This window comes from Aptenodytes forsteri, unplaced genomic scaffold (assembly GCF_000699145.1).
Source record: "Aptenodytes forsteri isolate BGI_AS27 unplaced genomic scaffold, ASM69914v1 Scaffold404, whole genome shotgun sequence".
Classification (NCBI taxonomy): Eukaryota; Metazoa; Chordata; class Aves; order Sphenisciformes; family Spheniscidae; genus Aptenodytes; species Aptenodytes forsteri.
In genome coordinates, this window is record NW_008795629.1 from 636,618 (window position 1) to 649,512 (window position 12,895).

The following is a 12,895-nucleotide window of genomic DNA, read 5'->3' on the forward strand; positions in this document are numbered from 1 at the left end:
AGGGGGCTTATAAGAAAGATGGCGGCAAACTTTTTAGCAGGGCCTGTAGCAATAGGACAAGGGGGAATGGCTTGAAACTAAAAGGGGGTAGACTGAGACTAGATATAAGGAAGAAATCTTTTTACGCTGAGGGTGGTGAAGCACTGGCACGGGTTGCCCAGAGAGGTGGTAGATGCCCCATCCCTGGCAACATTCCAGGTGAGGTTGGACGGGGCTCTGAGCAACCTGATCTAGTTGAAGATGTCCCTGCCCACGGCAGGGGGGTTGGACTAGATGACCTTTAGAGGTCTCTTCCAACCCAAAGTATTCTATGATTCTATGATTCTATGATATTACTGGTTTGTTTTGAAATTGTCAACATGAAACATTTTAGCTTAATAAAAACCCCATTTTCCAGCTTAAATGCTTCAAGAAAATGATACAAACAATTTTTAAGTAAAATACTGAGATGTTGAGCTCCAGGATAAAAGAAAGGTGAAAAACCTGTACTGTCTCTCCGTTGTAGAAAACAACATAGAAATAAGTCTTTTCCTAGGAAACTATATACACTAAATACAAAATCTAATGCTAAAGTGCTTGCTGTGCATTCTTGATAAGTTCATATTAATTAACAAAGAATTTTGAGAACTTTTCTAAAAAAAAGTAAAAAGTAATATCAATGTCTGAAAATATGATGATATCAATATTTTGGTGACTATTAAATCCCAGTTATTATAGGTCAGTGTAAAATTCAAGCCCAACAACCCAGCCTTTACATTTCTTAATCTTGCTTGTGTTTTTTTTTAACTTGAGCTAAGTTTATATTAATTAACAAAGAATTTTGAGAACTTTTCTAAAAAAAAGTAAAAAGTAATATCAATGTCTGAAAATATGATGATATCAATATTTTGGTGACTATTAAATCCCAGTTATTATAGGTCAGTGTAAAATTCAAGCCCAACAACCCAGCCTTTACATTTCTTAATCTTGCTTGTGTTTTTTTTTAACTTGAGCTTTTTAAAAACTCATACTCTTTGCGAAGATGCACTTAATCCATTTGCCATTCAGTTCTGCAAAACAAAGATTACAAAACATTTACAAAATTACCTTAGAAAGCATTAAAAAATTTGTTAATAATTTCATTCTTTTTAAAAGGATGAAATAATTTGAAAAGATTAAAGAAACTGATTAGTTTCCATCTTGTCATCTAACAATAATTAAAACAAAAAAAAACAACGTCAGTCATCATTTCAGCCATCAGGGACTCCATTATAATTTTGCATAGGGCCAGACATCAGTGAAGTTATTTACAGTTACATAAATGTCATCAGAATATGACTCTTACTCTGAAGTGTCTGGGGTTTCTCAAATGTACTCAAATACTGGGAAATAAAACAACATTTTATATAATCTAGTAATAATTATAGTGAAATAATAATGAAAATATTCTCTGGTGAATTTTATTCTTCTACATTTTCTTAAAAATAGGTTTGTGATTAAAAATAATCCTCTGTAATTATATCCGCAGAGCTGTTTAAGCTTTTTTATCACTCCTAATGAAAATATGGTCATGCCTTCTATGAAAAGTATATTTCTCAATATGATGTGCTGTAAACAACATGTCTTTAGGCTATTTTTGACCTTTAACCAATGGGAAAGGTCTGTCTAGTTGATCTCATCCAACTACACAGCAGGTACAAGGAATTAAACCAATTTAGGTTGAGCCCTGGTACAATATCAAGTACCAGACAATGTTTTCCAAAAGGAAATACTTAACAAGTTTGTAATCCACTATTATATTTATCTAGTGAAAGAGGTAAAAGAAAAAAAAAAAATCTGAGCTGTGTTCAACAGGGTGGAATCCCAAGTAAAAATCTATGATATTATGTTGTTTGTAAAAGCTGGCAAGGAAGGCTGTTATGAGCAAATTAAAAGTAAACAATCTACTCTGGACCTACACTGTGTCAGACTGCTTATAAGGTCACACAAGAGAAGCAAAACATTAAATAGCTGGCTCCAGCAGCCTTAAGATATTTGCTTGACTTTCAAACCAAACTGTTTTTCACTGGGAGAGCATAGAACATAACAAGAGCTTAATAATAAAGAATTTTTTTTTTAAATACAGTGGTTTTTTAGACTAATTAGGTCCATAACAACGCAAGCATAATCTAAGGGGACAACTTTGCTTTTGGTAATAATACAGGCCCCGAACTCACAATTCTGACTCTACCTCCTTGCTGAGGCGGAGCCCGACACCTCTCCAGGACGCTGCACGAAGAGCTGAGATGCTTCATCGAGGGACCGGGAACAGGGGATACACGCTGCTTCCTTAGCAAGCAGGAAAAACAACAAAATTATTCAGGAGGATATGGTGTCATCACATGAGGAGCAGGAGTTCCAGAGATTTTGTGAGAATAAGCCGGTTATTTGCCCTAAATCCCTGCAAAGCCTGTCCTGCTAGAAATTGTCAGACACAAGAGGACAGTTCAGAGGGGATTTGATCCAGAGGGACTATTAATCTCCAGTGACCAAATCTAATCTACATACATATTCAACTGCTATTTATTAAAAAGGTACAAGGCCAAATTCTCTAAAATGTGCAATTCAGGATGCAGTTTTGGCTTCCAAGATGGAAGTTTGCAGACACCTTAGATCCTCTGCCTGGTGTGATGTGGGATAACCACTGACCCCCCCATCCAGGCCTCGCCAAGCAGAGGCAAGAGGGTGCTGGTGTTGCATCTTTGGTGGTTACCTTTGAACGTACATCTGGAATGGGGTGTAGACTGCAGTCATACTGCTTTTGTTACAGTGATGTTCAAATGACCAAAAATGAAATAGAGCTTGGGACAATTTTGCTCATCAAAAACAACTCCTGAAAATATTCCCTGCTGTCTCTGACCATTTCCCGCTTCTGAGATTTTCCTTGGATAAAAATGGCCTTAGGCGGCCTAAACATTTGTTTGAAACGTTTTTTGGGTTTTTTTAGGAGGTACCTAATAGTGTCATTATTTATTGGTGTATATCTTTAGAGAATATTCAGATGTTTAAAACTGGAAATGGAGCATAATGCAAGCCACTATAGAGCAGATGCCAAGCTTGAAGTGCTCTTAGGAATACATATACCACATTTTAATTTCAACTCCTATTATTATACTAACTAGTCACAAAATGGCTTCCTATTTATGCAATATGTTATCTGTAATGTCACTTAAATTGAATAGATGAGTGCCTTCTAATAATGTATGTTTACTTCATGAACTTGTGGGCAATTACATTGTAATTATGTCTTTTGTAGGTCCTTTTTTGCTGACACATAGTGCACCAGTGCATTTTAAGTGTAATTGCAGTTCTCCCTACCATTTAGGAAAGCTGAACATTGTTAAAGGTTTGTAAATTACCTACACTTAGACCATAGGCAACTAGGCAAATTAAACGGCAGTGTCAGTAATATTACAATGTAAATTGGTGCCAAGCATAATCCAAGGTAGAAGCGTTTTTACAGAAGAATATTGTAGCACCTCAAAAAATGCAACAGAAAACACAGATACTCCCAAACTTGCAAAAGTGCTTATTTTTGATACCTGAAAAAACACATACAGCATACAGTTTACATAGCTATCAACTATCCAGAGAAGCGAATATATATTTATACACACATATTTTGTACAACTGGGCTACACAGTCATCTTATAGAAGAGAAATGTATGCCCAAATTCCAGATATCAGAATGCCATCCTTCCCGCTCCTCAGGAATAGTGCTTCACCAGAGAAGCCAGCAAATATATTCCCAGCAGCCTGTAATGCCTCAGGGAAGTGGAGGGAGACAGATCATCCTTGCGGTGAAAATTGGATCTTGCCTACTCCCTTCTTGCAAGACCTTGTACTCACCAGCATGAAGGGAGGAAGCATCCAACCTCATAGACCATGTTTGTTCCTCCCTTTTTCCTTGGGGAAAAGGTAGAAGACTGTGGGGACTTGTAGGAGCATGGGGCAGGAGGATGTTTGTTATCATCACCATTTTAGCTTCTCAACAAATCCATGGAGTAGATCTAAACTCAAGTTTGGGGCCCCAGTGATATTTGACCACGATCCTTGCAACAGGGGGAACCTTTTAAGCCTAGTGAAGAGAGAGGAATCCTTTATCCCTATCCTTACTCCTGCTGAGCAGTGAGCTGAATCCCCCAGGTGACTTGAAGAGCACAGGTGGAAAGAAAACCATCTCTTGGCATCGGCATGAGGCCATATCTTCTACAGCTGGAACCCCGGGACTGTTTGATTGGGGCATGGAATTCTAAAATTAGGTTAATACATTTTCAGCCTGATGCTTTAAACCTATTCTCTGTGTGCTGTATCATTATTCACCTCAACATCTGGATCACAAGATTGCATTTCACTTTCATTTTTTATCCACTTTGAAGGTAAAACAGAAATTTCAAAGCAGAGAATATTTTTATTTGCCCAACTTTTGCAACGATTCAGGAAGCACAGTTACAAAAATACAACTTTTTTACTACAGACTCGATAGATTGGTGGTGTTTTCAAGACCAGAAACTTGGATAGTTGATGGTGTTTTTACTATAGGAACTTGAACTATCATATGCATGGACATGTCACTACAGAATTTTTTTAAAGTAGATTTATGTCGCCCTATGGGGCTTAAGGGGATAGTGATTATTATACACTGAGAAATGTGCATTTAGCTTACAAAACCAATGTCCCACAGAGGTGACCACTCTAGAAAGACCAGCAACATCACTTAAGTAAATTAATTTTGAAGTACTGTCCTGTCACTTCATGCCTCTAGGCCAATCACTCACTGGTGGAGACATCCTAGTTTTGGATTAAACCAGCTCAACCATGCAAACTGAAGCCACTGCATGGGAATGAGCATCTGGGATTGACAGCTCACAGATCTTGGCAATAGAGGCCACAAGTCCAATGACATAATTTCTATTTAGAGCAAAATCCTAGTGGCATTTTGGTAGAATTCAATTTTCAGTAAATATTTATTAGAATAAACCCAGGAGGACGGATGCTGATCTCGCTTGCCTTCCTTGCAACTTGGAAGTAGCAATGGAATTATACTGGTGCAAATCAGAATCATATCCTGTGGCTGAATGCAAAAATCAGTATAATAAAATGGAAACAATCACACTGCCAGGCCCAGCAAGCACGTGCATAGTAAGCTGTCTCTCCTTTTCTCCATTCAGAGTCGCCAGGAATTTTGAATTCCTCTTTTTATTGGTGTTTCTAACTGAAAGTGAGAAGTGCAAAATATACAGTATAAAACAAAACCACTGAGTGGCTGGTAGCCATTTCCCCATGATTAGCTTAGTCAGAAAGAAAGAGGCTTGCAGAGCAACGGCACAACATGGACACAAAGATTTTAATTGTGCCTGGCCTTACAAGGGGCAGCATGGAAAAGGCACAACACCCAGTCACCTTTAGCCACTCTGCATCACTTCTTTTTGGTTTTCTAAATGCATGGTCAGCAGCAGGACATACTGCTTAAATTAAAGGCTCCTTACTATAGCCTTACTAGGAGCAGTCTGTGTGACCAGCTGAGATGGCTCAACCAGCCCCAGCACCATCTCTAGTAACTTCTGTTTGGCTGGAATATACCTACTCGTGCCCTAATTTAAAGAAGTCAATTGTAGGTTGAAGTCTGACGATTTGCACAGGCACGATAATTATCTCATGCTCACAGGCCTCGCCGTGCCTCTTCTGCACCACTTTTTTCACCTTTTTACACTAAACACAAAAAGGTTTTCAGTAAACATCAGTGCTAAGTGCTATTCCATTTAAATGGACATAAATTATTCAACTACTGCAATTATTGCAAAAATGTAACTTTTAATTTGGGGAGGAAAAAAACCCCTTAATTGCTACATTCAGTAACTATTCTTTCATACTCACAATGGACTTAGAAGAGAACAGCAAAGTGAGGAATCCTGTTGCCAAACACAGCCCCTAAATTACCAGCTTGTCTATGGAGCTTTCTACTTTAATGCACTTAGGGGGAATAGCTCATCACTAATGATTTGGAAATACAGATCACATAGATCCTCAACTCAAAGTTGAACAGTAACCCCGAGTTTTAAAAAACATGTTATGTCTCCTTCCTCTAACACATATACAGATTTTAAAAAAATAACACCACCAAAATACCATGCCAAGCGCAATGGTTTCCCTACAAACTCTATCACCTGTTTATCTCTCACCCTCAGTACTAACACTAAATTGGGCCTCATGAATTATTCATGAGGGGCCCTTTAATGGGATCATTTTTCCTGGCTAGCACTGACACTAATGCTAAGAAAAATCTCTTGACATTAATCTTGGGTTGAAGAAAGCCCCAAATACCTAGTTTTCTTCTGAATGTTCCCTTTCCTCCTATTTAACACATTGCAGAAACCAGTCATTCTGTGGCTCTGTTATGCATGAGTGTGGGCATGGGAGGGTAGAAGGGAAGATACGAGGTCGGAGAGGGAATTTGTAGCATCAGGATTTTCACATTGGGAACTCTGGGGTCTGGTCCAGCTCACATTAAATTTAAACGAAAGTTTCCATTGCCAGTCCTGGATAGCTGAATCAAACCCCAAGCCCTGCTTTTCTTTTTTTTTTTTCTTTTTTTTGCACATATGCATAATCTCTCTGAAGGAAATGGGAATATCTGCTTGAAAAAGACAAGCAAGCTATGAATCTCTAACTGCACTATTTTAGTTAAACCGTCTAGAGTTGATTAAAGCCCTTTTTTCCCCATTAGTTTATAGCTATTCTGATGATGAAGTGATTCAGTGTGTTTTCCAGGGCTGATTACGAAAGTAATGGGCTCCAGTCTTGCAATTGCAAATATGACCATTGATAGAGGCATAAGAAGCCAAAAGTAGGTTTTGGCACGTCCTAAAGACAGAGTTGTTTTTAATTTATGCAAAAGAAGTCTCCTGCAAAATATTATCCAAATTACAATCCCTCCCCTAAAGAAAAATCTCTTTAAGATGTCCTGATGTAAAAAAGAAGGTATGTTGGAGAACTGTGAATTACAGTCTAAAATGTAGCTTGTTAAGCTAGCGCTGTATGATAGTGATCCCCCCCCAACATACACACTCTTTTGGTCATAGTGATAAAACTACTGACTTTCCTCATTTTTCTAAAATAAAATACCTAAAAAGCAATACATTTATTTTTTCCATTGTAGCTTTTTGACATCTATAATAGTTTTGTGTCTAAATCTGACAACGTTTGTAACGAACTGAAGTGACTCTTACTGCTGGAATGTGTCCTGGAGGCTTTTTCTGTCGGAGGAGATGACAGTAACTTTTCCCATGCAGATTAAGCTGGTGTTTACAGATTTGCCCTGGGTGTGCATTTTTATCCAGCTGTGATCAAGTAACACTGCCTGATGAGTGCCAGACAGATCTCCTGATACGAAGGGCTTACATGCCCATCACTTCTGCACAGAACATGGTTCTAATCTGGACACCATGGCAAAGATCAGTTATTATTTGATTTTTATTTTCCCTTCATTTGTATACCAAGGCAGAGTACTCACATGAGAATGCAAAAAGCTTAATCATTTAAAAATCTCCTTGGTATTTTACAGAAAATAGCACTATGTGGATTTAAAAATATTTTTGTTCAGCCTTTCAGTTCCCTACACTGAGCCCTAACTGAGGATTTTAAAACAATAAGCAGTAGGGTGGGTGTTTTCACAATTTAGAATTTAGGATTTCTTTCATTCTTCCTTATTTTTTTTTCCCCTGCTGAATATCTTTACCTTGCATGCTGTAATAATCTGTGATATGGGAAAATATAGCCTCAGTAACATATAACCTTTTTCCCATCAATGAAAGTGTGAGGTCAAGAGGTTGTTTGCCTTTGCGGGACCTGAAGCTATACACATGATAGAGATACTTTGAAAGTAGCAGTGGTTGCATATTGCGTTCTCAGAACTCCTGGCTGTTCAAGCTGGGAGGGAAAAAGTTCTGTTTCCTAATATCTGATTTCCTGTTTGGAACCTCTAATTCATGAAAGGATAAGAGAAAAACCCATGCCATCCTTTGAATTTGAACTTAAAACACATTTCTAAATATTAACAATATTAGCATTGCCTAAAGTACTAGCAACTTATTTCACATCCGCTGCGTGGTTTGAAGCTGTTACTAAAAACACATGGATATGTCAAAGCAACACCTGTGAAAGGAGTGCTTAAACTAGTGGGTCAGATTCTGCTGTTTTATCAGCATTTCCACTGCTTTCAAAGACCAGGTGATCCATATTTATATTGGAGTATGTGGAAACAACACTTGGCATTCAGGTTCCTGTTTGCTTCAGAATGCCACACAATTCATAGACCCTTCCTGCTCTCGTTCTAATTCCAGTACAGGCAAGTATTAAGAAACTGGTCCTCCACCCCGTGCAACAGCCAGCTCTGTATCATCTAGTTATCCTTACAAATTGCAAGGCAGCTTTTTTTCCAGAAGTCAGCAGTGAGGAGGTACACGTTAAAAAATTAAAAAAATCAATGGTTTCTACCAAGAGCTGGTGTAGATCATTTTTATAGTGGCTATAGAACTTATATTTGTGCTGATGGCATTGAAGCTGCAGAAAAACACAGTGGAAAAACTGATTCCAGAATCTGGTGCGTAAAATCAGTATTGTCTGCAGAGTGTTTTTATTCTTTTCTGACTGTATTCATCAAAGCGTGAACTGGTGAGGTACTGGGGCAAGTATTAAAAACCTGGCCCTCCCCCCCGTGCACCAGCCAGCTCTGTATCATCTAGTTATCCTTACAAATTGCAAGGCAGCTTTTTTTCCAGAAGTCAGCAGTGAGGAGGTACACGTTAAAAAATTAAAAAAATCAATGGTTTCTACCAAGAGCTGGTGTAGATCATTTTTATAGTGGCTATAGAACTTATATTTGTGCTGATGGCATTGAAGCTGCAGAAAAACACAGTGGAAAAACTGATTCCAGAATCTGGTGCGTAAAATCAGTATTGTCTGCAGAGTGTTTTTATTCTTTTCTGACTGTATTCATCAAAGCGTGAACTGGTGAGGTACTGGCGAGCTCAGGGGAACACTGAGTTATAGAAAACCTTTCACCTCTGGGTCAGAGGTTCAAATCTGGACAGGTCTTTGGTGACTGAAAGTCATTACCATGTGATGGGTGTCTGGTGACTTACATGGAACATGTTGGTGGGCTTATCCAGATTCAGTGGGCAGATGTCCACATCACAAAAGGCACCACTACAATTTGTTCTCTTCTTGGCAGCTGTAGCAGAGAAACCAAGGAATAAATGGGCATAGCCATCCTCCCCCCAAACAATTACTTTCATTCAACTGGCAGGCTGGAATGCCTGCAGAGGAACTTGCACTTGGAAACTCCAATAATAGAGAATACGCAACAATTTTACTCACCACTGAGTTCATAAATTACAATATAAGCAGTAGGCCATGCCCGTTGCAAGTTGCTCTTTGGAAGGCACAGTTTAAAGCCAAACCATCCCAGGGAGGTAAGAGGCTTGCAGCCTCCTAAATAACTTCCATAAGAAGAGGCTTGCAGCCTCCTAAATAACTTCCCTGCACAGAAGAAAAGTGCTACTAGTACTTCTGTAAACGCAAGCAGTCGGCTCTGAGGGCCACTAGCTAAGGATGAAGTCCACGGCTCTTCTCCCATCACTAATCCACCCCTGCGGCCCCCCCTCTGCTCTGAAGGGTGCAGAACAAGCAGAGCACAGGATTGGGGGAAGTTCTCTGCAGTGCATCTGCATCCACGTCATAGGATGGGGTAACAGGTACAGCCCCAGAAACCTGTTGGAGCCTTTTTCCATCACCAGCTGAAGCTGAGCCTACATTATAAATATTATCTGTATAGCGTGAATGCATTATGTGTGTTCATATACATGTTTATATGTATATATGTGGAATCTCATTGGCTGACAATATTTTGGCTATTCCATAAAACTTGAAACTAAGTTCTTGTATTTTTAAAGGAGCTTATTATTTTTAATATGTCATACAACAATTAGCTCACAGAAAGCCTATCGATTTTTTGATACTCAGTTTTAACTTGCCAAGTTCATAATGACCATTAAACCTATAAGGAGGGGGAAAAAAAAAATTAATTCTAACCAGATTTTGAAAAACTCTAATTAAGTTGCTCTTTGACTGCAGTTAAAAAATACAGAAAGTTGAAAGACTGCTTTCCTGGGAATTGTTTTTCTGGGTGTTCACAGAAAGCCTATCGATTTTTTGATACTCAGTTTTAACTTGCCAAGTTCATAATGACCATTAAACCTATAAGGAGGGGGAAAAAAAAAATTAATTCTAACCAGATTTTGAAAAACTCTAATTAAGTTGCTCTTTGACTGCAGTTAAAAAATACAGAAAGTTGAAAGACTGCTTTCCTGGGAATTGTTTTTCTGGGTGTACTGAAAATTCAGTATCACGTGATCATATGATTGTGAGTAATTCTTTAAATTGACAATAACACTTACAGGCCAGGTTTCAAATGAACTGTGGCTAGTTACCTAAATACATTAAAAGCTGGCTTTAAATCACATCAGTATCAAATTTTATTCTACCTGAGGGCAATGAAGTCTAGAAAGCTGCTCAAGCAGCCTTATATTCATTACAGAACCTTTTTTCTGCTGCAACTGTACCTACCCATTTGGATCCCAATTCATGTTAAAAGGTAGGTGAATATTTTGGAGCCATTTTCTCAGCTGATGTAATACACGGACCTCAATTAATACAGATTTAGCTCTGAAAAATAGTTATGTAGTTATATATTACTGTCTGATTTAGCACAAGATCCTCCTATTGGAGCTAATCAGATGTGTCATTCAGCTAAGGATCTGGTCCAGGATCATTATTTTTTTAAAAGTGGCAGGAGCAGCACAGAAGAACATATATTTAATTCGTTTATTTCTTCGTCCATCTCAATGAACATTGGATTTTATCCTTTCGTGCACAAAAATAAATCTCCACTAAGATTTTTACAGCACTTATTGATTCAGAAGGATTTGCTGTACTATTTAATTTTGATTTGCCAGGGAAGATGTGTTTTTTAGCAGTCACCTGTCTATTATTCATTTAGCTAGGTGCTTGTATGAGCTTTGCACTTTTTAAAATCCATTTCAGGAGACTTAATTTTCACCTGCGTATACATTAGTTGACAGCTCCCTGTTCTTCTTCACTGTACTGACAAGTAAACCAAGAATCCCTGTACTCATTTCATTATAAACATTTTATAAGCATCCCATAAAGATTACTTCTGAACACAATGGTCGAGGCTAGATATGAGCTGCTTTTCCCTGTGATGAAAGGCCAGTATCCGATCAAATGAGCCATCCAGGCTCTAAAATGGCTTTAAAAAAAAATAGTTTTAATCTCTTCATTGTCTGACTTCACGGCATGGTAGTTCTGCCCTTAAATAAAACTTACATAAAAATGGTTAGTACAGCTGGTCAGAAAATGTGCTTGAAGTTTAGAATCACATATCATTGTTTATACAGATGACTATTTGGGATAGACTTCAATAGAATCTGACTTTACTAGCAAAGGAGAAGGCTTTGGCAATAGCATAGGGTGATCAGCAACAGCAACTCATATTTTCCAACTGAGATCAATGTGGACTTTAATCCATTAATGCAGACCTAAATATCACCAGACAGATATGAATAGATGACAGTGAAAATGTGAGGAAGAAAAGTCTGGAGTAGTCAGATTTAAGAGAGTTGTTTCATATTCCAATTCATTTTAGTACTCTACAGGAAAGCAGCCCGTTTCTAGATTTTCAATTAGCATACCCTAGATATGAACTGAAAACACTTCTTTTCCGCTAACACAGATGCTTTTCTGTTCACCCATTTTGAGCCTGTGTTCACAGAATTGGATTTTTACAAAATCCTTGGAAGCATGTTAGCAATGCATCTTTTTGAAATGTCAAGGAACGGGTTTGTTTGGAATGGAAAGTTGCCGACAATCACGCCAAGTCATTCAGATGCCAATTTAGATATTTAAATACTAATGCCAGGCTGGGGGAAGGGGAGAGGAAAACCCCAAAACAACAAAACCACCACCCAAACTGAAAAAGCTCCCAGCTCTGCGCCTCTTAAATTAAACTAAAAATAAAGATGACGGCAGTATCTGCAAGCAATTTGGGTGGTCAAAAAACAATGGTGCCCTCTGGTTTGAAAACAGTGTTTAGTGTTTGCACTGTTCTTACTTGTCACAATAAATTTGGACAGGGTTCCTATTTCCTGAATTGACTGAAGCTTTTCATTCTTTAAATTTCTAATGTGTTATGTCACATCTTATTGTATTTCATGGTGTCACATTGCATTATTTTGCATCATTGTCTCCAAAGTTGATGAAACACAACACAACAGCACATGACAAAAAGGAATAAGCTGTTGGTTACACAGACTAAGTATTGTAACTCAATATTTGTCAGATGCAGTAGTCATTGCAAATAATCTCAAACTTTTAATAGTTGTAACTCCTCAGTCAGATAGTGAGAAACCTGTTCAATTTACTGGTTTATCATAAAGGAAGGATCCTCTCCTGGGAAACACAGGGTTGTCGTTATTTACTCAGTATCGGAGTATGCTGCTGCTGCTGCTTTTCAGCCTCTGCATTGCTAATTTATAATGATTAGAATGAGATTTGAGACATACTAGGGTAGAGAATTTCTCAGAACACAATAATGAGAGTATCCATTTGAGACAGCATTAATGACACAATATGACTGTTTTGATTTTACACCACAAATACAGTACATATCCTTGGGACTATTTCCATTCATTATGATTAAGCCATGTCACTCAACAGAGAGAGAACTGAGGGCTTCCTCTCCCCCCCCCCCCCCCCTAAACTCTCCCATCCTCACCTTCCCCCTCCGACACCCGCGGGC